The 23,561-nt window shown below is 45.9% G+C and overlaps 1 protein-coding gene across 8 annotated transcripts in view; it reads right to left on the reverse strand.

Moving 5' to 3' along the window:
* Window positions 1–23,561, reverse strand: part of TNIK (TRAF2 and NCK interacting kinase) — a 291,721-nt gene that overhangs the window by 188,128 nt on the left and 80,032 nt on the right. The window lies entirely within an intron of this gene.

Raw genomic sequence — 23,561 nt, forward strand, 5'->3', positions numbered from 1 at the left:
TTCACACTGGGCTTTTGTCAAAGTGAAAAACACCCTAGGCATATCTTCCTTTGACCCTTTCTTAAGTGCCATGTTATATGCTTCAAGCTTGCTACACTTGGAACATTTCCCCATCTCCAAAAATAAGAAAGAAAAGAAAAGCTATGTGCCCATATAGCCAGGGGTTCTTTTCCTCAGCTTCAGAGGCCTACCAATGGGAGGCCGATAACATAGCTGACACACTGGCTCCAATAATCGCTGACCTGTATATATCAAATGCTAATCACTGACCCAGTTCCACTTCACAGACCTGGATTACAGCTCCGGTTGATCTATGCAGTGTTTCTCATTTACATCCAGGCAGGGGAGCAATCAGCGAAAGGGGCTATTACTGTAAGGGATTATGCAACTCCGCCGAAGAGTAGCATCCATATAATTGGCTATAAGTGACAAAATTTCAGGAGCCAATAAGGTATTTCCAAGCCCTTAATTGCAATGGCAAATAAAAGATTACAAACACAGAGGGCATGGTTTCACCTGCACCCATGTAGGAAAGCAAGGCAGTGCATTATTTTAAATAATGGTCCCTTTGGGTCTTCAATGGTATAAAGCACAATGGGCTGCACGCATTTATGCAAGCACACACACACGACTTCAGTTTATGCAGTCCCCAATGCCTTCTGACATTGCTTCATTCTACCATCAGACCTGAGTTCTGCCCTTTATGTTAACTCCCTCCTTATTCTTCCTGGCTTAAAAAATAAAAATAAGAATCCCATCTTTCTTGCTAGTTAAAGAACACCTGGAAGAGTGTTTTCGTTTGACGGAAAAACACCCCCCCCCCATGTTGACATGGGAGAAACATCTGCACTATACATTTAAAGCAGTATCATACCACTTTAAACAGGCACGGCTTCCTCCAAATAAATTCGGAGAGGGTAGTTTGCTCAGGGTGCTGAGAGTTGCTAGGAGACTCTCCACTCCCTTTATGGAGCTAACAAAATCTCAAAAGTGGTTTAGCAATCAATCTATTTTCCTAGGAGCTTTGTGAGAGGAGCTGGGGTCTCCTGGCCACTCTCAGCACCATAACCATGTGAAGTGGTATGCTACTGCTGTAAATGTGTAGTGCAGTGTAGTTTTTTTCCTCCTGCTCTGGAGGGTAGGAACCGAACCAATGGCTTCAGGTTACAAGGAAGGAGGTGCCAACTAAACACCAGGAAGAACTGTCTGACATTAAGTGGAACAGGCTCCCACGAGAAGTGGTGGACACTCCTTCCTTGGAGACTTTCAAGAAAAGGTTGGGTGGCCGTCTGTTATGGATGCTTTAGTTGAGATTCCTGCAGTGCATGGGGTTGGACATTGGGGTCCCTTCTGCTGGGATGCGTCTGGGGAGACGGGGGCAATTGGCAGGCCCCCAGCTGGCTCCAGCCCACCGGCCGGCAGCTGGACAAACTCCGGTTCTCAGAACAGGATCAAAACTGCGACTCAAGCCTCAGAGACCTTTAGAGACTGAGCGCGCAAGCCAGCAGAGATAAGAACTCTTTGCAACAGAAGGGCGGACAGAGGCATATGTAAGCGTACAGTGGTGCCTCGCAAGACGAAATTAATTCATTCCGCGAGTTGCTTCGTCTTGCGATTTTTTCATCTTGCGGAGTGCGGATTGCCTGGGTATTAACGGTTTTACGAAAAAGGAAGCAAATCCGCAAGATGTTTTCGTCTTGCGAAGCAAGCCCATATGGAAATTCGTCTTGCGAAGTACCTCGAAAAACAGAAAACCCTTTCGTCTAGCGAGTTTTTCATCTTGCGAGGCATTCGTCTTGCGGGGCACCACTGTATTTACAAGCATTTTATTCAGCATCAGGACAAAGGCAAAACATGTCTGCTTCCCTTCGTGTCCAAGCAAACAGCATAGGCAAAAGCTATATACAACGGAAGTTCCCAGCAGACTGTGCTGGAAGTAAACAGGCATGTGACATACAACAACTCCACATGCCTAGTCTAAAGGTGGAACAGAACAATACCCTAACACCTTCCAGCTCTACAATTCTATGATATCCATGTGATTGGCCTCAGTCAGACTGCTAAAATATCCACACACCACTGCCAATGCGGACCTGGCAGCACAGGGAAATAGTTCCCATGCTAATAAGGCAGGGTGGCAGTTTTCCATAGGTCTGCAGTGCTCGATTTGGGTGTGAGGGGTCTCTAATAAATAGTGGTGCCTCACAAGACGAAATTAATCCGTTCCGCGAGTCTCTTCGTCTAGCGGTTTTTTCGTCTTGCGAAGCAAGTCCACTGACGGCTTAGCGGATTAGCACTATTAGCAGCTTAGCGGCTTTTAGCGGCTTATCGGCTTAGCGGATCAGCTGATAAGCGGCTTAGCGGCTTAGAAAAAGGGGGGGGAAGGAAAAAAAACCCGCAGGAACTCGCAAGACATTTTCGTCTTGCGAAGCAAGCCCATAGGGAAATTCGTTTTGCGGAGCACCTCCAAAACGGAAAACCCTTTCGTCTAGCGGGTTTTCCGTCTTGCGAGGCGTTCGTCATGCGGGGCACCACTGTAACCTGCTTATCCCAAAGTTAACTGGGACACTTGGGGCTAGTCAAATCTTAGCCTCCTTCACATATACAGGGTCAGACACACAAACCACTTTGTGCACAGGATGAAGGGAGATGTAGTTTAGCAACCTGTGCATAGCTGTCAACCGTCCCTTATTTGGCGGGAAAGTCCCTTATCCCAGCGCCGTGTCCCGCTGCTGTCCCTTACTGATGATGTCCCTTAAATTTCCCGGGTTTCAAAGGAAGCAGCTCCTCTCCCTCCCTGCCTGCCAGCCAGGGAGGAGGGAGGCTCCAACTGTGTTGCTTGGCTGCGCTGATCACCCAATAAGGAGTAAGAATGACTGAGGGGGTGGAGCTTGCATGTCTTGTGCCGATCAAATCAGCCGCATTGCCTGGGGACTCGCCTTTCCTCAGCGCTTCCCAGCGGAGAGGAGACAGTGGTTTTCCTTGCTGCATCCCCTTTGCCGGGTTGCTGCGCTGTGGGAACCACCACTCAAGGCTTCATTTGGCTGCTGGCTGGGCTTTCTGCCTTTGGCTTCGAGGGGCTCAGAAGTCTAACATACCTGTGCTGGGAAAATCCCTTATTTTGGCTGCTGATCCCTTATTTTCGAGGCTGCTGGTCCCTTATTTTCAAATCTGTAAGTTGACAGCTATGAACCTGTGCCCCCACCCATCCATGCTACAGAGGTGTAACAGAATGGCATGTGACACTTTCGAAGGGTGATATCGCGAATTAAACATAAAGGACCTGATAGCCAGCAAATACAATACAAACCAGATTTGAATGCTAACACCTGTGCACGTATTCAAAAGCCTCTGCATATCCCATGGTGTTATAAAGATTGTGTGATTGCCATTTACTGAGCCTCTTAACATGAGCATACACACCAGCAAAAACCATAATACTCAAGCTTACTACCACCTACCTGTTAGAACAGGGTAATGAATCAACATATATTTCAATAATTTCAAGGCAGATTTTAAATATATATGTGCCTAATCACCGCTGATCAGCCCCAAAAGAGGCTAATCAACCCCACCCCCAAAGAATAATCTCAAATGTGCTTCAGATGCTGAACATGCGTATTCCTTTTCTTTCCACGGGTCCACCTGGCGAAGCTCTCTCAGATAATGGCTTTGATTTATTGCATCCCATCTTGAATGCAGGCAATTTCATTCCGAGAATTATTTATCATTCTGCACATTCCATTCTCCCTGGGATGACACCCTCTAACACAGGATTGCATTTAACAGTCGTTGAGTGAAGAACCTTAAAAAAAATACCTCTTTCTTTCTGTGCGGAGCTCTACAGGCACACAGATTTATGTCTGAATACTGTTTGATTTATTAGGGGAGGCAAAATGGAAGAGTTTGCCTCTCTGGTACCCGGGGATATATTTAGCCTACTAATTTAAAATATGCTTAATACTACAAGCAGGTTTTGATCCTTAATAGGCTCAAACCAGACTGGATGTGGTGCTTTAAATGACCTTTTTAAAAGCCCTTTGAGTCCTGGATTCAAAACATTTTACCCAAATAATAATAATAATAATAATAATAATAATAATAATAATTTATTATTTATACCCTGCCCATCTGGCTGGGTTTCCCCAGCCACTCTGGGTGGCTTCCAACAAAGATTAAAAATACATTAAATTGTCACACATTAAAAACTTCCCTGAACAGGGCTGCCTTCAGTTGTCTTCTAAAAGTCTGGTAGTTGTTTTTCTCTTTGACATCTGGAGGGAGGGCGTTCCACAGGGCGGGTGCCACTACCAAGAAGGCCCTCTGCCTGGTTCTCTGTAACTTGGCTTCTCACAGCGAGGGAACTGCCAGAAGGCCCTCGGAGCTGGACCTCAGTGTCCGGGCAGAACGATGGGGGTGGAGATGCTCCTTCAGGTATACTGGGCCAAGGCACCAACCCTTTGAATTGTGCTCAGAAACATACTGGGAGCCAGTGTAGGTCTTTCAAGACCAGTGCTATACGGTCTTGGCGGCCGCTCCCAGTCACCAGTCTAGCTGCTGCATTCTGAATTAGTTGTAGTTTCCGGGTCACCTTCAAAGGTAGCCCCACATAGAGCGCATTGCAGTAGTCCAAGCGGGAGATAACCAGAGCATGCACCACTCTGGCGAGGCAGTCCGCAGCCAGGTAGGGTCTCAGCCTGCGTACCAGATGGAGCTTGTAGACAGCTGCCCTGGACACAGAAGTGACCTGCACCTCCATGGACAGCTGCGAGTCCAGAATGACTCCCAGGCTGCGCACCTGGTCCTTCAGGGGCACAGTTTCCCCCTTTTACATTTTATCCAGGCTTCTGAGATCTTCTGATGAATGAAGTGGACAAATTCTATCTTCCATCTGTTCCATCCCAACCACCTCTCCAGAAGGAACGGGCTCGCTCAAATCTTGATTTATACCAGGGCAGACTATATCTACTCTTGCTGGAAGTACATCTCCAGCCTCTCGGGCAGAGAAAGTCTTTCTCCCATCACCTTGTACCTGGTCTATTTAACTGGAGATGACAAGGGCTGAATCTGGGAACTTCTGTTTATAAAGCAGGCGCCCAGCACTGGGCAAAAATGGCTGAATCTAGTGGTATGCTGTAAAGTGAAGGGGATTCTGGCATCAGAGGAAAAAGAAGTGTGATATCCCTTGGAACTCTATGATAACAAATCCTAAGGATTATGGGATATTGATTGTATTAATTATCTGATACATGTTATTATTTCCATATGTGCCTATATTTGGCATGTTTTACAAATGTATACAATCCCTTAATGGAAATACAAAATGACATTCTTCCTGGTTCCATAAACTTCTTTCTTCTTTTTACACATTCAGTTCTCTGCAGTTTTATTTTCTCTTTTTAATGGAGGGGCGGACACACTAAAAGAGGGGAAAGTTCTGATTTAGTCTTCTTGGTCATGCCCCCAAGAGCAGCAACTAATTCAGGATTCCTTTTTCCTCCTGAACTACTTGCAGTTTCATTTTTGCTTCTAAGAGTATGTATGAGAAGCTGGATACAATCCTGACACACACAGAGCGCAAGACAGTCCGTGCCTATCAAACAGCCTCCTTCCATCATTTTGCTTTGTCCGTTTCTACCGTTTTCCAGAATTACCTTTTAAAATTAAGTGCGTAATTTAAATGAATCTTACTACTGCAGCCACATAAAGACCACTTAAAGAAAAGGAACGGTTGTGCTATAAAAGCCTTTAGAACAGCAGCAGTTTTTCATTTATTTTCTTTCTTATTCATCAGCTAAATCTATATACACCATCTTTCTGTCATACAGACTCCGCCATTAGTATTGAAGTCCAGCTTGCAATGTGTGTGTGTGTGTGTGTGTGTGACAGAGAGAGAGAGAGAGAGAGAGAGAGAGAGAGAGAGAGAAGAGGAGGGAAAGAGGGAAAGGAGGGAAGGAGAATGGTTTGATCATGCCAAGGCTGAAACACAGTGGAGGGCGGCGAATATTTTCATAGGGGAAAAGTTGGAGCCAGAGGTGCCAGCTTGCAATGGTGATTTGGAGGGGGCGGGGGCATTGCATGTGTCATGGCGTGCTTGTGAGCAATTGCACCTCCTTCCCTAAGCCAGGAAGATCAACTCCCACCCGGAAACCTATGCCCCCACTGTGGAAGGATATATGGATCCAGAATTGGCCTCCACAGTCACTTACAGACTCATTGTTAAAACCGTGTTTATGGAAGACAATCTTACTTGGCTACAAGTGATAGAAGAAGGAGAAGAAGAAGAAGAAGAAGAAGAAGAAGAAGAAGAAGAAGAAGAAGAAGAAGAAGAAGAAGAAGTAGTTGTCACCAGGGACAGCATGTTGTTGTTGTTTAGTCGTTTAGTCGTGTCCGACTCTTCGTGACCCCATGGGCCAGAGCACGCCAGGCACTCTTGTCTTCCACTGCCTCCCGCAGTTTGGTCAAACTCATGCTGGTAGCTTCGAGAACACTGTCCAACCGTCTCGTCCTCTGTCTTCCCCTTCTTCTTGTGCCTTCAATCTTTCCCAACATCAGGGTATTTTCTAGGCAGTCCTCTCTTCTCATGAGGTGGCCAAAGTATTGGAGCCTCAGCTTCAGGATCTGTCCTTCCAGTGAGCACTCAGGGCTGATTTCCTTCAGAATGGATAGGTTTGATCTTCTTGCAGCCCATGGGACTCTCAAGAGTCTCCTCCAGCACCATATGGAGTTTTCTTGGCAGGGATACTGGAGTGGCTTGCCGGTTCCTGCTCCAGGTGGATCACGTTTGGTCAAAACTCTCCATTATGACCTGTCCATCTTGGGTGGACCTGCACGGCATAGCTCATAGCTTCTCTGAGTTATTCATGCCCCTTCGCCACGGCAAGGCAGTGATCCACGAAGGGGATATTTCAGTTAATGGTAATATAAGCCATCATATGGTAGGTATCTTTTGGCAGGGCAGAAGAAAGAGCTACAGTACCCATAATGCTCATGAGCAGATGGCTGCCCAAGGCTTAGTCACAATACCTTTGTGTATGTGGTACAGCAAAGTACCAGGAATGAGAACAGAAAGGGCAACAACAATGGAGATGCTCTTCATGAAGACGAAGACAAAGTCAGAGGGGAGAGTGGGGCAGCGGACATGGAAAATAAAAGTTGATTAGGGCTTCCATACCCCTGGAATTTCCCAGACATATTCGTGATTCGACAGTGTTTTGGGATATTTTGCAAGGAAAAAAGCTCAACAACTTTTGTGTCTGAATTTTCACTCTTTGAAAAATGGCAACCCTAACGTTGATTGTCAGTCAGTCAAAATCTGCGATTCCCTGATAATATGTACAGCATTTTAACTTTTAACATCTATATTAGCTGCAGCTGCTACTAAGCCAAAGACCCAACTTATAAATGCATTCTGCGGAACACTATCACTGACTCACAGTGGATCATGTGCCTTTCAGAAGATAAAGCAAAAATGTACAACTGTTCTATGCAGTGTGTACTTGGTAATAGGAGTTAGCCATTCTTTGAAAACCCTGCATCATTCTTAAGCCCATGGCTAGGAGCCAGAAACATTTAATCCATAGGAATCAATCAGTTTCCCCTTAGCTTTATCAGATTTTCCGTTTACAGCACGTTGTTTTATTCTCTTATTTTGATTTATACAGCTTGTCCACCACCCTCACCAAGGATTAATAAAATAAATTTTATATTCCAAAAATAAAAAAGAGAAGGGATTGTTATGATTTCTCAACTGATCTTATTTCATCAATCATATTATGGAATGATCTTTCTAAGGCCAAATAACTTTGGCTAAGGCTCAAGCACACACATACACAGAATTTTCAAAAATGGAACTGGATAATGGCCAGAAACTCAATGCTTTCCTCTTGCCTGTTTACCACGGACAGGTAAGTTAAGCACATAACCTCAAACGCCACTGGATAAAAACTTCCACGCATGATGCCGTTCCAAGATATGCATGTCTAGGTAGTTTGTTCCAGCTAATGGTCACATCTCAAAATCTTTCCATTTGCTCTTTATGATTCGCACAATGGTCTTCCATTACTCGTGCCTTTATAGCAAAGTTCTCTTGGGGTACTATATATCTTATATTCAAAACCCTCTTATAGTAATTTGTTCCTATTCCAAACATATTCTACAGTGGTACCTCGGGTTACATGCGCTTCAGGTTACATACGCTTCAGGTTACAGACTTCGCTAACCCAGAAATAGTGCTTCAGGTTAAGAACTTTGCTTTAGGATGAGAACAGAAATCGGGCTCTGGTGGCACGGTGGCAGCTAAAGTGGTGCATTAGCTAAAGTGGTGCTTCAGGTTAAGAACAATTTCAGGTTAAGTACGGACCTCCGGAACGAATTTAGTACTTAACCCGAGGTACCCCTGTATATTGGTGGTTAACGGCCAAACTTCACTCCTTTGAAGCAACAGTCTTCAAGAGCACTCTCCCAAAGACAGTTGCTATCAGATATCCCTTGTTCTGGTCATTATATACCACATTTTTCCGTGTATAAGACTAGGTTTTTTCCTAAAAAATAATGTCAAAAATTTGGAGGCGTCTTATACACGGATAGTAAAATACACGATTTTTGCTTAAATTGGAGTCCCCCAAAATAGGGGGTGTCTTACAGATGGGGGCATCTTATAGACAGAAAAATACAGTACTTCTTGTGCAGAAATGCACAAATTCATTAGAAATGTCTATTCTGGTCTTACTCTGAGGACATGTTTGCCACGCAATTGGCTCTCCAGTTAGTTTAAGTTACTGGCACGCTCAAACGACAAGAGATAATGGTTTGGCAATGGGACCTTCATAAATTATGGGTTGGCATAAATTCTCTGATCAGTCCTTATCTGGCAACTAAGAATGACAAGTCAGTTTATGCTGACTATTAACTAAACCTCTTGGGCATTATCATCATCCCTTATAAACCTCACAGATGAACATATCCAATGCTCTCATGTACCTGCATAATGCACAAGTCGACTGACAATGGTGAGCAAGCTGTCTTTCTTGGAGTTTGTGCATAATTACTAATCTTTCCATTGATGAAGTCTTGAGAACTTGTAAGGAACCGCAGAGTTCCCCAGAACAGAAGATGAAACCTATAAATTAAGATATCATTCTGAGAGCACTTACAAATAGTCCAAATATCATCGACTACCAGCAAGTGCTTTCAGAATTTATATTTTGAGGATTCTGTGTTGTTCACAATCCTCATGTGCAACCCTAAGAGCGAATTTTGCCCTTCGCAGAATATATTTGAGGCACACGGTTGCAGTTCAAGCAGTATTTATAATGAATGGTGGAAAAACCCCAAACTGAAAGAAAGTGAAAAAGAAAAATGGTATCCATTACAACTCCGATTACTCGAAATAGGAAACTCTAACTAGAGCAAATAAAAAAGAGCTTCTTTTCCAACTCACCTTTTATTTAAACCAAGCACTAAAAAAGACAAAACACTCTTTTGCTAACTATAAGCCAATCTGGATGAAAAACTAGTAGAGAGTCAATAAAATGTGAAGCAAGGCCTAACTCATTTTTACAACGTGACCTACTTTCCAAGAGGGCTTTCCCCCTTATTTTTCGTATAAGCAGCAGGCATTCCAATTCTGCAATGCCAGTTCATTAAAAGTACTTCTTTCCTCTTTATCCCTTTTTGCTTCAAATTATATGAGCATACTTTCCCAGTTATAGGCACCCACTAAAAAGGCCCCCTGCTACGAATTACATACCAGGGTTCAAACAAATGACATTAATACAGGGGAACAGGGCAGTTTTCAGCCCAAGGGCCAAATTCCCTTCGAGGTAACCTTCCAGAGGCCACAACCCAGTTGTGGGCGGGGTCAAAACAAAAATGGGCGGAGCCATGCATGTGCATTTTGCTGTAGTACAAATAGGTTTTCCTGCTTGGATTTCACTTCAGTCCTAGTAATAATAATAATAATAATAATAATAATAATTTATTATTTATACCCCGCCCATCTGGCTGGGCCTCTGCAGCCACTCTGGGCGGCTTCCATAAAAACCAAAAATACAATAAAATATCACACGTTAAAAACTTCCCTGAACAGGGCTGCCTTAAGATGTCTTCTGAATGTCAGGTAGTTGTTTATCGCTTTGACATCTGCTGGAAGGGCGTTCCACAGGGTGGGCGCCACTACCGAGAAGGCCCTCTGCCTGGTTCCCTGTAGCTTTGCTTCTCGCAATGAGGGAACCGCCAGAAGGCCCTCGGCGCTGTACCTCAGCGTCCGGGCAGAGTGATGGGGGTGGAGACGCTCCTTCAGGTATACTGGACCGAGGCCGTTTAGGGCTTTAAAGGTCAGCACCAACACTTTGAATTGTGCTCGGAAACATACTGGGAGCCAATGTAGGTCTTTCAAGACCGGTGTTATATGGTCTCGGCGGCCGCTCCCAATCACCAGTCTAGCTGCCGCATTCTGGATTAGTTGTAGTTTCCGAGTCACCTTCAAAGGTAGCCCCACGTAGAGTGCATTGCAGTAGTCCAAGCGGGAGATAACCAGAGCATGCACCACTCTGGCAAGACAGTCCGCAGGCAGATAGGGTCTCAGCCTACGTACCAGATGGAGCTGGTAAACAGCTGCCCTGGACACAGATTTGACCTGTGCCTCCATGGACAGCTGTGAGTCCAAAATGACTCCCAGGCTGCGCACCTGGTCCTTCAGGGGCACAGTTACCCCATTCAGGACCAGGGAATCCTCCACACCTGCCCGCCTCCTGTCCCCCAGAAACAGTACTTCTGTCTTGTCAGGATTCAACCTCAATCTGTTAGCCGCCATCCATCCTCCAACCGCCTCCAGACACTCACACAGGACCTTCACTGCCCTCACTGGTTCTGATTTAAAAGAGAGGTAGAGCTGGGTATCATCTGCATACTGATGAACACCCAGCCCAAACCTCCTGATGATCTCTCCCAGCGGCTGCATGTAGTTTCAAACTTTCCTTTTATACTTCATTTCCTGTTGGGTTCTGGAACTGTAGCTTTTTGATACCTCCATGTCATGCTGAATTTCATTCACACAAGCGGGCATGATGTGATGCAACCATGCATATGTCACCACCCTTTATGCTCATGTGTGCTTCTGTTTTCTCCATTATTCGCCCATGGCACCAGCGGAAAAGTATGTCAGAATACCGCCCCAAATTCTGTTGCACAGAAATAGGCACTACACTTCTGCTAGGTTTCCAGAAGCAGCTTTTAGAAAGGTTGCGTAAAACACGGAAAATATTGGGTAAGGAAATATCTGGACACAGGGCAGTGTTCGAAATTAGCCGGGTGCCAGGAGCATTTTGTACCTGGCTTTCAACCACTTGCGACCAAGTGAAGACGCCTGGGTGCAAACTTGGCACCTGACGTCTCCACCGTATGGGGATCATTGAATCTGAACTATTTTCACACACTAATACCCCATCTTGTAGAATTTTGTCCGTTATATTTTATTTGCAAAATAGGAATGCATTTCTGGAAACAAATTGCTTTTTCTGTGCAGCCTGAGCAGGAGCAGTCACCATTAAGAAAAAGAGGTCAGAATAGGCCAATGTGGACTGTCCCTGGATCAAGCGACTTTTCTTCTTTAAGTTCTATGAGTTCTTAACTTAGCTCAAGGTTATCATCTGAACTAGCCAGACATTTAACTAAGAATCAATCACAGCCAGTCCATCATTTGAAAAATAAGACTTTGGAGCGGTCTTGCCCCAAAATGGCAACTAGACATTCCATTTTGGCGACTGCAACCTTGGTTTAAGGAGCAAGATGGCGCCTAGCTTATATATCTGAGTTTCTAACACTGGAAATGGGATAATGGGTTGCCTATATGCAGTCTATGTCACAGGCTCCCTCAAACTTACGGGCCGGGATCCTGCAAGTCTGAAGTCTGTCTCGCAAGATGTCTTGGTGGACAAACAGGAGCTCCTCAGCCAATAACCTGTGAGGTGAGTATCTCCCTGATGGACAGAAACCACTCTGTTAGCCCACGTAGTTAGCCTGCAATGATGGTTCCCTCACCAGGACCAGGGCTGTCTTAAGCGGCACCAGGGTGCAAAGATCTGCCCAGCGCCCCCCTCCCCGGTTGCCCAGTTCCAAGCGTGCAGGAGGGTGGAGCTGGCCAGCTGCCTCAGGGTCTCACTGTCTCGGTCACCCCCGAACTCGCGTCGCAGAGCCGCCCGCAGCAGAAGAGCCCGCCACAGCGCTCCAACAGATAGGCAGGTTCTTCCCCGGACTCAACTCTCAGGCCCCGGACACTCGGCCTGGCACCCCTGAGAGCCCGGCACCCGGGTGCCCCGCACCCCTAGCGCCTATAAGTAAGGTAGCCCTGACCAGGACCACAATCCTATGGAACCACTTACTGGGAGTAAGCCCCACTGAACCTAACGGGCCTTGCTTCTGAGAAGAAATGGTCGGCTTGCCTTGCAAAACAGGTGCTGAATCCAGGCACGTACGACAGCTCCCCCTGCTTCTGCAAACTCGGACGGCTCACAATAACAGCTTAGAAAACAGCAACTTTCATATGCAGTGGGGGAAAGATGATTTTTAAATAATCCATTCGATAGAGTTCTTAGTCACACTGCATGGGTCCTAGATCAGCGAGTACGGCTGAACCTTAGGCAAACGTAATTGGAGAAACTAATTTCCAATTTTCATTTCAACAGCCTCTCTTTTCCCACACACTTACTCCCTTCAGTGACATGCAGCCGAGTGCCAGCTGTTTCCCCATTCAGCCATGCTCCATAACCTAGCGCTGTGTCACATGTCCGCCTGCCAGGATGGGAGCTGGAGGGAGAGAGCCATGCAAAAAGCGATGAAATGTTTATGTTGGAGCCAGATACCGCCGTTCCCAAAGAAGGGATAAGCAACCTGTTTGGGCAAGAGGCCCGCGTCGGAAATATATTAATGGGTAGGGAGCTGCGGCTGCCGCCACCAATTTGCCTGGGCTTAGCATATGCATTTCATCTTTATGGCTGCTGTAAATGCCAAGCTTTGGCTGGTGGGCGCACTGTGCTTATTCTAAAATGGTTTCCTTCTGAAATGTAACCTCCATCTCCACCGCTGCCACCACTGCAACGAGAAGTTAGCTCCAAAAAGACTCATATGATTTACAGCATGGGTAGGCAGACTAAGGCCCGGGGGCCGGATCCGGCCCAATAGCCTTCTAAATCTGGCCCACGGACGGTCCGGGAATCAGCGTGTTTTTACATGAGTAGAATGTGTGCTTTTATTTTAAATGCATCTCTGGGTTATTTGTGGGGCAAAGGAATCCGTTCATTTTTTTCTTTTCTTCAAAATATAGTCCAGCCCCCCACAAGGTTTGAGGGACAGTGGACCGGCCCCCTGCTGAAAAAGTTTGCTGACTCCTGATTTAGAGGGACAGAGATGCATTTTTACCTGATAAATTCCTGCCCTCTCCCAATTTTTCTGAAGCAAGGAAACATACTCTTCAAAAAGGTGGGGCGGGGAATAAGAAGGGAACAAAGAAGAAGGCAGGCCCTACGGTGGAAATGGAATAGAGTGCTTTAGTTTTTACATCCCACTTTTTTATCCAAGGAGCTTAATGGGGTGTACATGGCTCTCCCCTCCTTATTTAATCCCAACAAAAACTCTGTGAAGTAGGTTAGGCTGAGAGGTGGGGACTGGCCCAAGGTCACTGAGTGAGCTTCCTGGCCAAGTGGGGATTTGAACCCTGCAAGTTCAAGAGGCAGCAGGGGCAGCATAAAATGTGGTTGGGGAGCATGTGGTCCCAGGGTCACTGGTTGCCCACCTGCAAGGCAGAAGGCCCCAGGTTCAATTTTTAAGCATCTCCTGTTGAAAGGACTGGGTAGCAGCCAACCCACTAGTTGAGAATGCACAAATAATCCAACCTAGTTTAAGACAGCTCCATGGGTGCCTACCTGCCGCTTGGGGCCCTATCCCAAGTGACTCATGGTCTGCCGAAGCAAACCAAACCAGGAAGTAACAAGTGTTCTCTTTGGGGACCAAATCTATTCGCTTATACATGTTTTCCAGCCATACATATGTCTTAAGATTTAGACATGATCCCATAAAAGGTATCCATCATGATCAAGAATCTCCAATGCAAGGCTGCCACATCAAACATTTCTTATTCTAAAGAACAGGGAGATATTCCAAATAACACTCTCTCTCTCTCTCTCTCTCTCTCTCTCTCTCTCTCTCTCTATTTTACAAATCCAGTGTCCATGCACTGTGTCAGCACATCAATCAATCTCTCAGAAATACTGCATTATCAAAACAATTGCCTGGTCTACCAACGATTTAGCAGAAGAATTGAAAAATGACCAGATAAATAAAAAAGCAGCAATACAAATATTACAATAAATGCTTTAGCCCCCCCCCCGCCCCCTTTAAATATAAAATCCCCCTTGGATTGTTAGACAAAAGGCATAGTCCTCTTTTTGGTTGCATCTGCCAATTAAATCGTCTTGCAAAGGGCAGCTGTTCTTGCTCAAGGAAGACAAGTGTTTGATGTAAGATTCCACAGCAGGGTGCCATAAGGAAAGTGCAGAAGAGCTATTTTATTTTATTTTTAATAGGGAAACTTTGCCCTAGAGAACTTCAGCATTTTAAAAAAACCAAAACCCTTATGTGTTAAGACTGCAACGAAATGTTGCTGTGTAGTCTCACTTTCTAACAGAAATGCTACTATTGCGAAGCTGTGCTCTCATCCGAGATATTCCACTGCATTTGTACCTTTGCAAATGTTGGGTTTTCCCCAAGCATATGGAAACGTCTCTCTTGTTTCTCAGTTTAACTAATTAAATCCTATTTGTATAGAACTAATTCATAAGGAAAATACAGTTGGCTCACAACTGTACCTAAAACAATACAATAAAAGCCATATAAAAAAAGGTTAAAACAAAAAATCAGGTAATTATTGTAGATTAGCTCTGGAGAAGATTTAGGCACCATCTCTCACACCACCTGAGTTCACTGTCAAAGTGATGTTTATGGAAAGCCCTGAGTCTCAAACTGCTCCAGACCTGGCTACTGCTTTTGAAGCCACCTAATGGTTTTTAAATGTGTACAAGCTGCTTGGAAAGATCCTACAATTCAATTTTGAAAAATTAAATTTCTTCCTGTATCTGCAACAGAAGATACGGACCTGACACCCCGGTGGCAATTCCCGTCAAACAAGCAGACAGGTTGCATCCCCGGGGTTCTGACATTTATCTCCCGGCATTGCTTTGAGCAGAGCCAGATCATGACAAGCATCCATTTCTATCCTCATGTTCCTCCTAATGAGGAAAGCGAGGCAACAGGACTGCCAAATGACCGGCAATAGATATATATAAGAACAGGCTGGGCGCTGAGCAACATGTGAGCAGCAAAATCCAGTAGGTAACAATCTCAACCCACCCATAAGGGAAGAGGGGTGGCTCCAGACCTCTCTATCTGGCCCTCTGGGCTCTTCTCAGACTCCCACAGCCCCCCGGCCCTACTCAGCGTTAGTGTAGGGCTTGAATGTGCGCTCATGTGTCTTGAATGTATCACTGACCTGTGACGATGTCCCTTCCTTCCTTGGATGAGCCTCAGTTACAGTCCAACAACATCTGGAAGGCCACATGTTCCCAGACCCCTGCTTATATACCGTATTTTTCGCTCTATAAGACACACTTTTCCCCCTCCCAAAATTAAGGGGAAATGTGTGTGCGTCTTATGGAGCGAATGCACGCTCCATGGCTTCAGCGAAAGCAATGCGAAGCCTCCGAAACGCTCCAGAGGCTTCGTGTTGCTGTCGCTGAATCCTGGAGAGCTAGAGGAGTAGGTGTGCACTGTCCCCCTCTCGCTCTCCAGGCTTCAGGGATAGCCGCCAAAGCCTCCGGAGTGCAGTGAGAACGCCCGCTGCGCTCCGGAGGCTTCGTGTTGCTTTCGCTGAAGCCTGGAGAGCAAGAGGGATTGATTTTCTTTTTCTTTTTCTCCCCCGTCTAAAACTAGGTGCGTCCTATGGTCGGGTGCGTCCTATAGAGCGAAAAATACGGTAGTTTTACACACTTTGTTGTGTGCTGAACACACTAAACAGAAAACGACCATGCACGTTTTAGAAAAGCATATCTCCACTGGAGAAAGAGCAGAGAAACAACCGAATTACAGCAGTGTTCTTCAGCCTTCGGTCCCCAGATGCTGTTGGGACTACAACGACCATCATCCTTGACCCTTTATTGGGGATGATGGGTATTGGAGTCCAACAACATATTGGGGACTGAAGGTTGAAGAACAGCTATCTAGATGTTGCAGAGTTTCGTATGGAAACAATAAGATTAGTTACGTGTTAATCTGAAAGAAAGGCTGAAAAGAACCTACCGTATTTTTTGCTCTATAAGACTCACTTTTTCCCTCCTAAAAAGTAAGGGGAAATGTGTGTGCGTCTTATGGAGCGAATGCAGGCTGCACAGCTATCACAGAAGCCAGAACAGCAAGAGGGATTGCTGCTTTCACTGCGCAGCGATCCCTCTTGCTGTTCTGGCTTCTGAGATTCAGAATATTATTTTTCTTGTTTTCCTCCTCCAAAAACTAGGTGCGTCTTGTGGTCTGGTGCGTCTTATAGAGCGAAAAATACGGTATGTTGAGCAGGTGATGGTTGAAAAATATGGATCGTATACATTCGACTTCTGCAATGTACAGTGGTACCTCGGGTTACATACGCTTCAGGTTACAGACTCCGCTAACCCAGAAATAGTACCTCGGGTTAAGAACTTTGCTTCAGGATGAGAACAGAAATCGTGCTCCGGCAGCGCGGCGGTGGCAGCGGGAGGCCCCATTAGCTAAAGTGGTGCTTCAGGTTAAGAACAGTTTCAGGTTAAGAACAGACTTCCGGAACAAATTAAGTTCTTAACTCAAGGTACCACTGTATTTGAATCTATTAAAACCACACCCTGTGACAGTGATGTTCACACAAACACAAACTCCAAGTCCTCCCTTCCAGTTATTTCAAACTCAGTTATGCTGAGCAAGTCTTCACAGCACAAAGAGTGAAGACCACTTGAAAAATACTTGAAATCCATGGAACACTTCCTCAGCAAAATGAAGGAAGGAGCCACCAGTCTGATTAACATTCTAATTCTATGCGCTATTTAGAAAGAGCAGGAGCTGCTTATAAACATGAACACACATCCTCAATACTGAGCATTTCAAATGCATTTGTACACACACATTAACCAGCAGGGAGTTGCGTGTAGCTCTAATGATCCCAGAAGCCCAAAATCTCTATTAAAGTTATAATTCATTATATTTTAACGAGACCATAAATTTCAATTCCCAGGAACGTCTTTTCAAAATCTGCTGTTTTAGGGCACGGGCTGAGAAATCAGAAAATACATGGTCAGGGTGAAAAAGAAGATGCAAGAGCCATAGCTCAGTTGGATAGAACACATGCTTTGCACAGAAAAGGTCCCGGGGTCCAATCCCTGATAGCTCCAGGTAGGGCAAGAGGAAGCAAGAACCCTGCCTGAAATGTGGGAGAGCCGCTACCAATCAGTGTCAACCATACTGAGCTAGAAGGACCAATGGTCCTTATAAGGGAGATTCCTGTGGTCTTAAGGGCAGGTGAAAAAAGCTGAACACATCCCTTGTGCACCTTTGATATGGAAGCACTGCATCTCATTGCCTTGGTTCCCAGAGGCACAGTCCACCTGCAGCGAGGTAACAGTGTGTAATTGATTGCTGGAATTTACTGCAGTGACAGCAATGGATGCAAAGTTCCATGGCTTTAAAGGAGGATAAAGCTATCTAATGGTTGCTAGCCATGACGGCTTATTGGGACCTCCAGATTCGGAAGCAATGTGCCTTAGAGCAACGCCATGAGAAGGTAACTGCTTGCGGAATCTGGTTGCTTGCTATGGGGAAGGATGCTTGACTAGATGGACCACAGGCTAATCCATCAGATCTCTTCCTAATATAGCATGTGCAGAACCCACTGCAATGTCCTCCTGCACAATTCCAATACACTTCCATGCATTTTCAGCGTTTAGACTTATGCTGCTGTATCTAATATACTGCATCAGGTATGTCAAACACATGTTGGGCTTGATTGTAATAATAATAATAATAATAATAATAATAATAATAATAATAATAATATTTTTTAATTTATACCCCGCCCTTCCCGGTTCAAAAAACCGGGCTCAGGGCGGCTAACAACAAATTTAAAACACTTAATTTTGAAAACAACATAAAATGCAGTATAAAAGCATGAGTAACAATAAAATTCAAAGTTCAGAAATCAATTTAGGGGAAATCCATCTAATAAGCATTAGATAATCACCAGGGCTAGCTGGCTGAATTAGTCCTACTTGGGCCAGCGAGGAGGCCAGGGGAGAATTAGCTGTGGGGTCTCAGAGTGGATAATCTTCATAAAAGGGGAGGGGGAGGGAAGAGAAGGAAAATAAAAGATCAGGCTGAATTCAAATTAAAGGCCAGGCGGAAGAGCTGTGTCTTACAGGCCCAAGGGAAGAAGGTTAAATCCTGTAGGGCCCTAGTCTCATGGGACAGAGCATTCCACCAGGTCGGACCTTAATGTCCTCTGTGGAGCATACCAGGAGATGCGGTCCCATAAATACGAGGGCCCTAAGCCACAAAGTATTTGTGGTACTTGTGGTGAGGTGAGGTCTTGCGTTTAGTTTTCAGGTAGGGCTAGGGCTAGTTTAAACCAATTGAGGCAAACTGGGCAAAGCACATTCCCGTCTTGTGGTTTATATTATTTCTCACTGTCATTAAAAACCCAAAACACACACACACCCTACTTGGAATCTCACTGAATGTCAGGTTAGGTCAGGTTGACCGGACATAAATGCCTCCCAAGTTGCTGGAACTCTTGCTGCAAGAGTGTCACAAGAACTGAACGCCATCAGAATGAAACCTGAACTTTACGGGTGGAATTCAGAGAGCCATATTCATAAATGGAACGCCCTTTCGCTCATGCAAAGGGAAGGAACTCCGATACCTGTTCCACCAATACAGAGCTGGAGTCCCTAAGACACATGCCACCCCATGCTAGACACTCCTCTGAACCTCAGGAGCAGCTGGGCAGAAGGGCAGAAAGGAGTCCAGTGAGAAGATAGCACCTCTGGGCGCTCTCCTCCCACTTCTTCTTTTTATAAGCTGCATCCCACACATCTCTTGATCGTGACAATTTCCAATCACTGGAAACCACAGAAGAGGAGAGCATTCTTGCGCTCAGGTCCTGTTCACAGGTCTCCCACAGGCATCTATCTGGCTGGCCCCTGCAAGAGCAGGGTGCAGGATTAGATGGGCCATCTGCCTGATCCAGCAGGCTCTTCTTATGGTCACGATTTGCAGCTTATGTACTCCCCAATCTGTGAATTTCAACCAAGTGAAATTATGAGCAAATTCCAAGTGCCCTCACTTGCTCTAAAGACTTGGACCTGAGAGGTGTTTGCTCAGCCAAACTAAAATGTTAAATCTTTCCAGACACAAAAAGGAGGATTTCATAGATTGTGTTTACAAGGGGACACTAAATTAACAAGCTTCTCTCGCAACCTCAAGAAGATTCCCTTTGGTTTCGAATGGCAGCTAACTCACCCAGCCCTCTCACATTTCCAAGGCTTTCTGGCAACCTCCACACATTCTCAGTCTCTCGAGTAACACGCAGCCAAGGACAGCCTCATGTAATATCCTCTTTGCTACCACTAAGGCTTCCTCATGACCCTGTCTCTCAGGGTCTTACAAAAGCCAGTGATTCTCAGAAGGAAGTTCCAGTGTCTGCACTGTTCACACGGTTGACTAGTGTAATATGGGGTTGGGGTTGCCTGTGCGTAACCCGCAAACTGCTGCAAGCTGAGTTGTTTGGTTAAAACTTTCCCCCCGGCTGGACAGCCTCTACTCCGTGGCTGTCTCAATCGCTGGCAGAATCCGTCAGTGGGCGTTTCCTGAACTTTTTCCAACATAAAAGTTCTTTGACACCAAGTCTCCACCTAACCTCCCTGCGCGGAAGCTTTCTGCGCAGAGTGGGCATCCCAAGCGGAGGTTCTGTGCTCTCCCCGCTGGTCTCACTAGAACAGTCTCGGAGCCCTCCCTCCGAAGCTCCCTCAGCCTCCCCTTTCTTCCTAGCGTCACGCCTATCTCCTTCCCCAGCGGAAGCTCCCCCTCTCCCCTTGCTGGTTCCCTCTCCAGCGTCATTGGGGAGCCTTAACACCACCCTTGGCTCTGATGGCAGTTCCCTGACTACTAGGGAGCACCATACCCTTCCGAGAGTGTTCATCACACTGATCAAGAGTAGAAAATAAATGAATGAAATGACACACAGTACTTCGAAGATACTGGATTGTGCAGGAAGGAAGCTGCCAAAGCCAAACTACATATTACACATAAAAAATACGTGTACTTCAGGCCGCAATGCTATTTTGCAATGAATGCTACTTCCCCCCCAGTTTATATAATGGCTTGGAGGTGAGCTTGAACCTGGGTTGAGATGAGAGGAGGGATGATTTTGAGCAGGAAAACAGTCGTCGGGAAAAGGGTTCAGGAGGCCCTCTGCTGTCACTTTTCCACTCAAGATGGCAGCCTTCCACGGTTTGGATGGCTTTAAAAGAGGATTAGACAAATTCATGGAATAATAATAATAATAATATTTTATTTATAACCCGCCCTCCCCAGCCAAAGCCGGGCTCAGAGCGGCTAACAACATTAAAATGATACAACATTCTAAAATGATTTCATTATAAAATCAATTCAAATCAGATTAATGGCAACCATTGGGCTAGAGTTCTGTGGGGATTACCAGAGGAAGGGGTCCGGCTGTGCCTTGGCCAAAGGCCTGGTGGAACAGCTGTGTCTTGCAGGCCCTGTGGAAAGATGTCAAGTCCCACAGGGCCCTAGTCTCTTGTGACAAAGCGTTCCACCAGATAGGGGCCACAGCTGAAAAAGCCCTGGCTCTGGTTGAGGCCAGCCTAACCTCTCTGTGGCCTGGGACCTCCAAGATGTTTTTGCTTGAAGACTGTAAGTTCCTCTGTGGGACATACCAGGAGAGGCGGTCCCATTGGTACGAGGGTCCTAAGCCTTATAGGGCTTTAAAGGTTAAAACCTTTAAAGTGGCTAGTAGAGCCTCTTCTCCTTCCAGAGGGGAGAAGTTGTGAATGGGAGCAGTTTCCTGCCTCGGCAGGGGGCGTTCCGGTCCCTGTGTCTGCTGTCCCAGCTGCCGCGCCACGGCCCCTGGAAACCAACCAATCGGGCGTAAGCTAGGGGGCAGGGTTTAGCCGCTCAAATGCAGCCACGGCAGCATTGCCCTCTCACTGCGCTGCTGGGTTTTGTCATGGATCCTGTCCGACACCCTTGCTGCTGTCTAGGGCCATGGCACGACCCCCGGTGACATCAGGGGAGCTTCCAGTTGTATTTGCATCAACAAGCTCCTCCTACTGGTGGTTAACCCTTCATAGACTCACCCCTCCCCAAGAGGATGGAGTCACGCTCTGTTGTTTTATCCAATGCCTAAGCCAATACCTCTCACATGCTGTAATCAATAAAGTTGTGGCCTTTTTTTAGCCCATTAACCTAATATACTACGTCCTTGTGTCTTTCTTATCCTCAAGCGGGTGGCGGCTCCTCGACTCACAACCATGATGGCTGTGCTCTGTGCTCTGGAGGCAGTAATGCTTCTGAATACAAGGAACTAGAAGAAGAAGAGAAGAGTTTGGATTTGATATCCCGCTTTATCACTACCTGAAGGAGTCTCAAAGCGGCTAACATTCTCCTTTCTCTTCCTCCCCCACAACAAACACTCTGTGAGGTGAGTGGGGCTGAGAGACTTCAGAGAAGTGTGACTGGCCCAAGGTCACCCAGCAGCTGCATGTGGAGGAGCGGGGAAGCGAACCCGGTTCACCAGATTACGAGTCCACCGCTCTGAACCACTACACCACACTGGCCTCAGAAGGGGAAAGTGCACTTGTGCATGAGTCCTGCTTGTGGAATTCTCACAGGCATCTGGTTGGCCACCATGAGAACAAGATGCTGGACTAGATGGGCCTGATCCAGCAGGCTCTTCTTACGTTCTATGTTCCATTTAGAGGAAACAAGACTAAAAACACCTGAGGGGAGTTGGCAGAAGTCTCAGGCATCCCTTGTAAACTTCCCTCCCCATAAGAGAGATCTCACTCATGGCTTACTGAACTTCTCTCTCACAGCTTAATCCACACCATTTGCTATCATAACACACAACATCATTTCACGTTGAGTTTTTCCAGGTCACTGGTAACAGGAATGAACAGAAGATCAAGCACACACCTGATCCTACTGGCAAACTCCCCCACCTTTCCTCTGACTGAGGTGGAATCTCAGCTACTTTATGGGTTTCCTGGACTCACCCAGTGCATGCATTAAAGTTCATTATAAAAGCTTGTGTTATAGTTAGCAATTTACGTATCACTTCACACAAAGGCGCCTCAAAGTGATTTATCAGGGACAATACACAATAAAAAATTACTAAAATGGGGGGAAACAAAAAAACATATTTTTAAAAGCGCTGCTCCACAAACATCACCCAACAACAAAAAAATAACCACCCCACCCATGTAAGGTTTTATAATAAAGCTGGAATTTTGGTGACTAGCTTGTAATTCGGCTTTGGGAGATCCAGGGATCAAGGTTTGGGGATCAAGAAACTGCTCTGTCGTGAACATTCATTATTGGGGAACAGACATCGGTGGCTTTTGGTTAGGGACCAGATAACGGTTCTCAAAGTGCTTGTAATGCAGTTCCCTCTCTAAAGCTCTGCAGATCTCATCATAAACACACACAAACACCGACACTTTTATTAGATCAACACAGCATTACACCACATAGGAACGTCTTCCCAGTTGCCCAGGCGCTTCAGCATTCTTCTCCCAACTGGGGCCAGATGTCACTGGAAGGTATGAAGGCAATGCTCTCCCCCCCCCAACCCCGACACACACAAAACTGCTTATCCCCAGGCACTGTCGCTGAACAAAGAGGTTCCATTTAGCATTCATACCATATTGCCATTCATAGACCTGTCATCCAGCAGCATTAGTCCCTTACAGAAAAAACACAAAACAGAGCACAGTGGAGCACAGTGACTGATACAGCATCGTTCTTCCTTGAGAGGTCTTTTCGTTTTAAAGAAGCACAGCACCCAGCAGACATGTTTCCACTTCGTTTCCGGAATTTTGATTTGGGCAATGTTGCCAAATGAAACTGTGGTCTTCTCCTAGTTGCCCTTATCCCAAGACAAAAGACAGGGAAAGGTGACCCAACATTCAAGGATGTATGGAATACATGTACAGTAGTACCTCGGGTTACAAACAGTTCGAGTTACAAACGCTTCAGGTTACAGACTCCACTAACCCAGAAGTAGTACCTCAGGTTAAGAACTTTACTTCAGGATCAGAACAGAAATCGCGCGGCGGCAGCGGGAGGCCCCATTAGCTAAAGTGGTACCTCAGGTTAAGAACAGTTTCAGGTTAAGAACGGACCTCCGGAACGAATTAAGTTCTTAATCAGAGGTACCACTGTATCTGGATTTGTCCCCTTCAGCTCTATAT

This window comes from Podarcis cretensis (assembly GCF_951804945.1).
Source record: "Podarcis cretensis genome assembly, chromosome: 5".
NCBI lineage: Eukaryota > Metazoa > Chordata > Lepidosauria > Squamata > Lacertidae > Podarcis > Podarcis cretensis.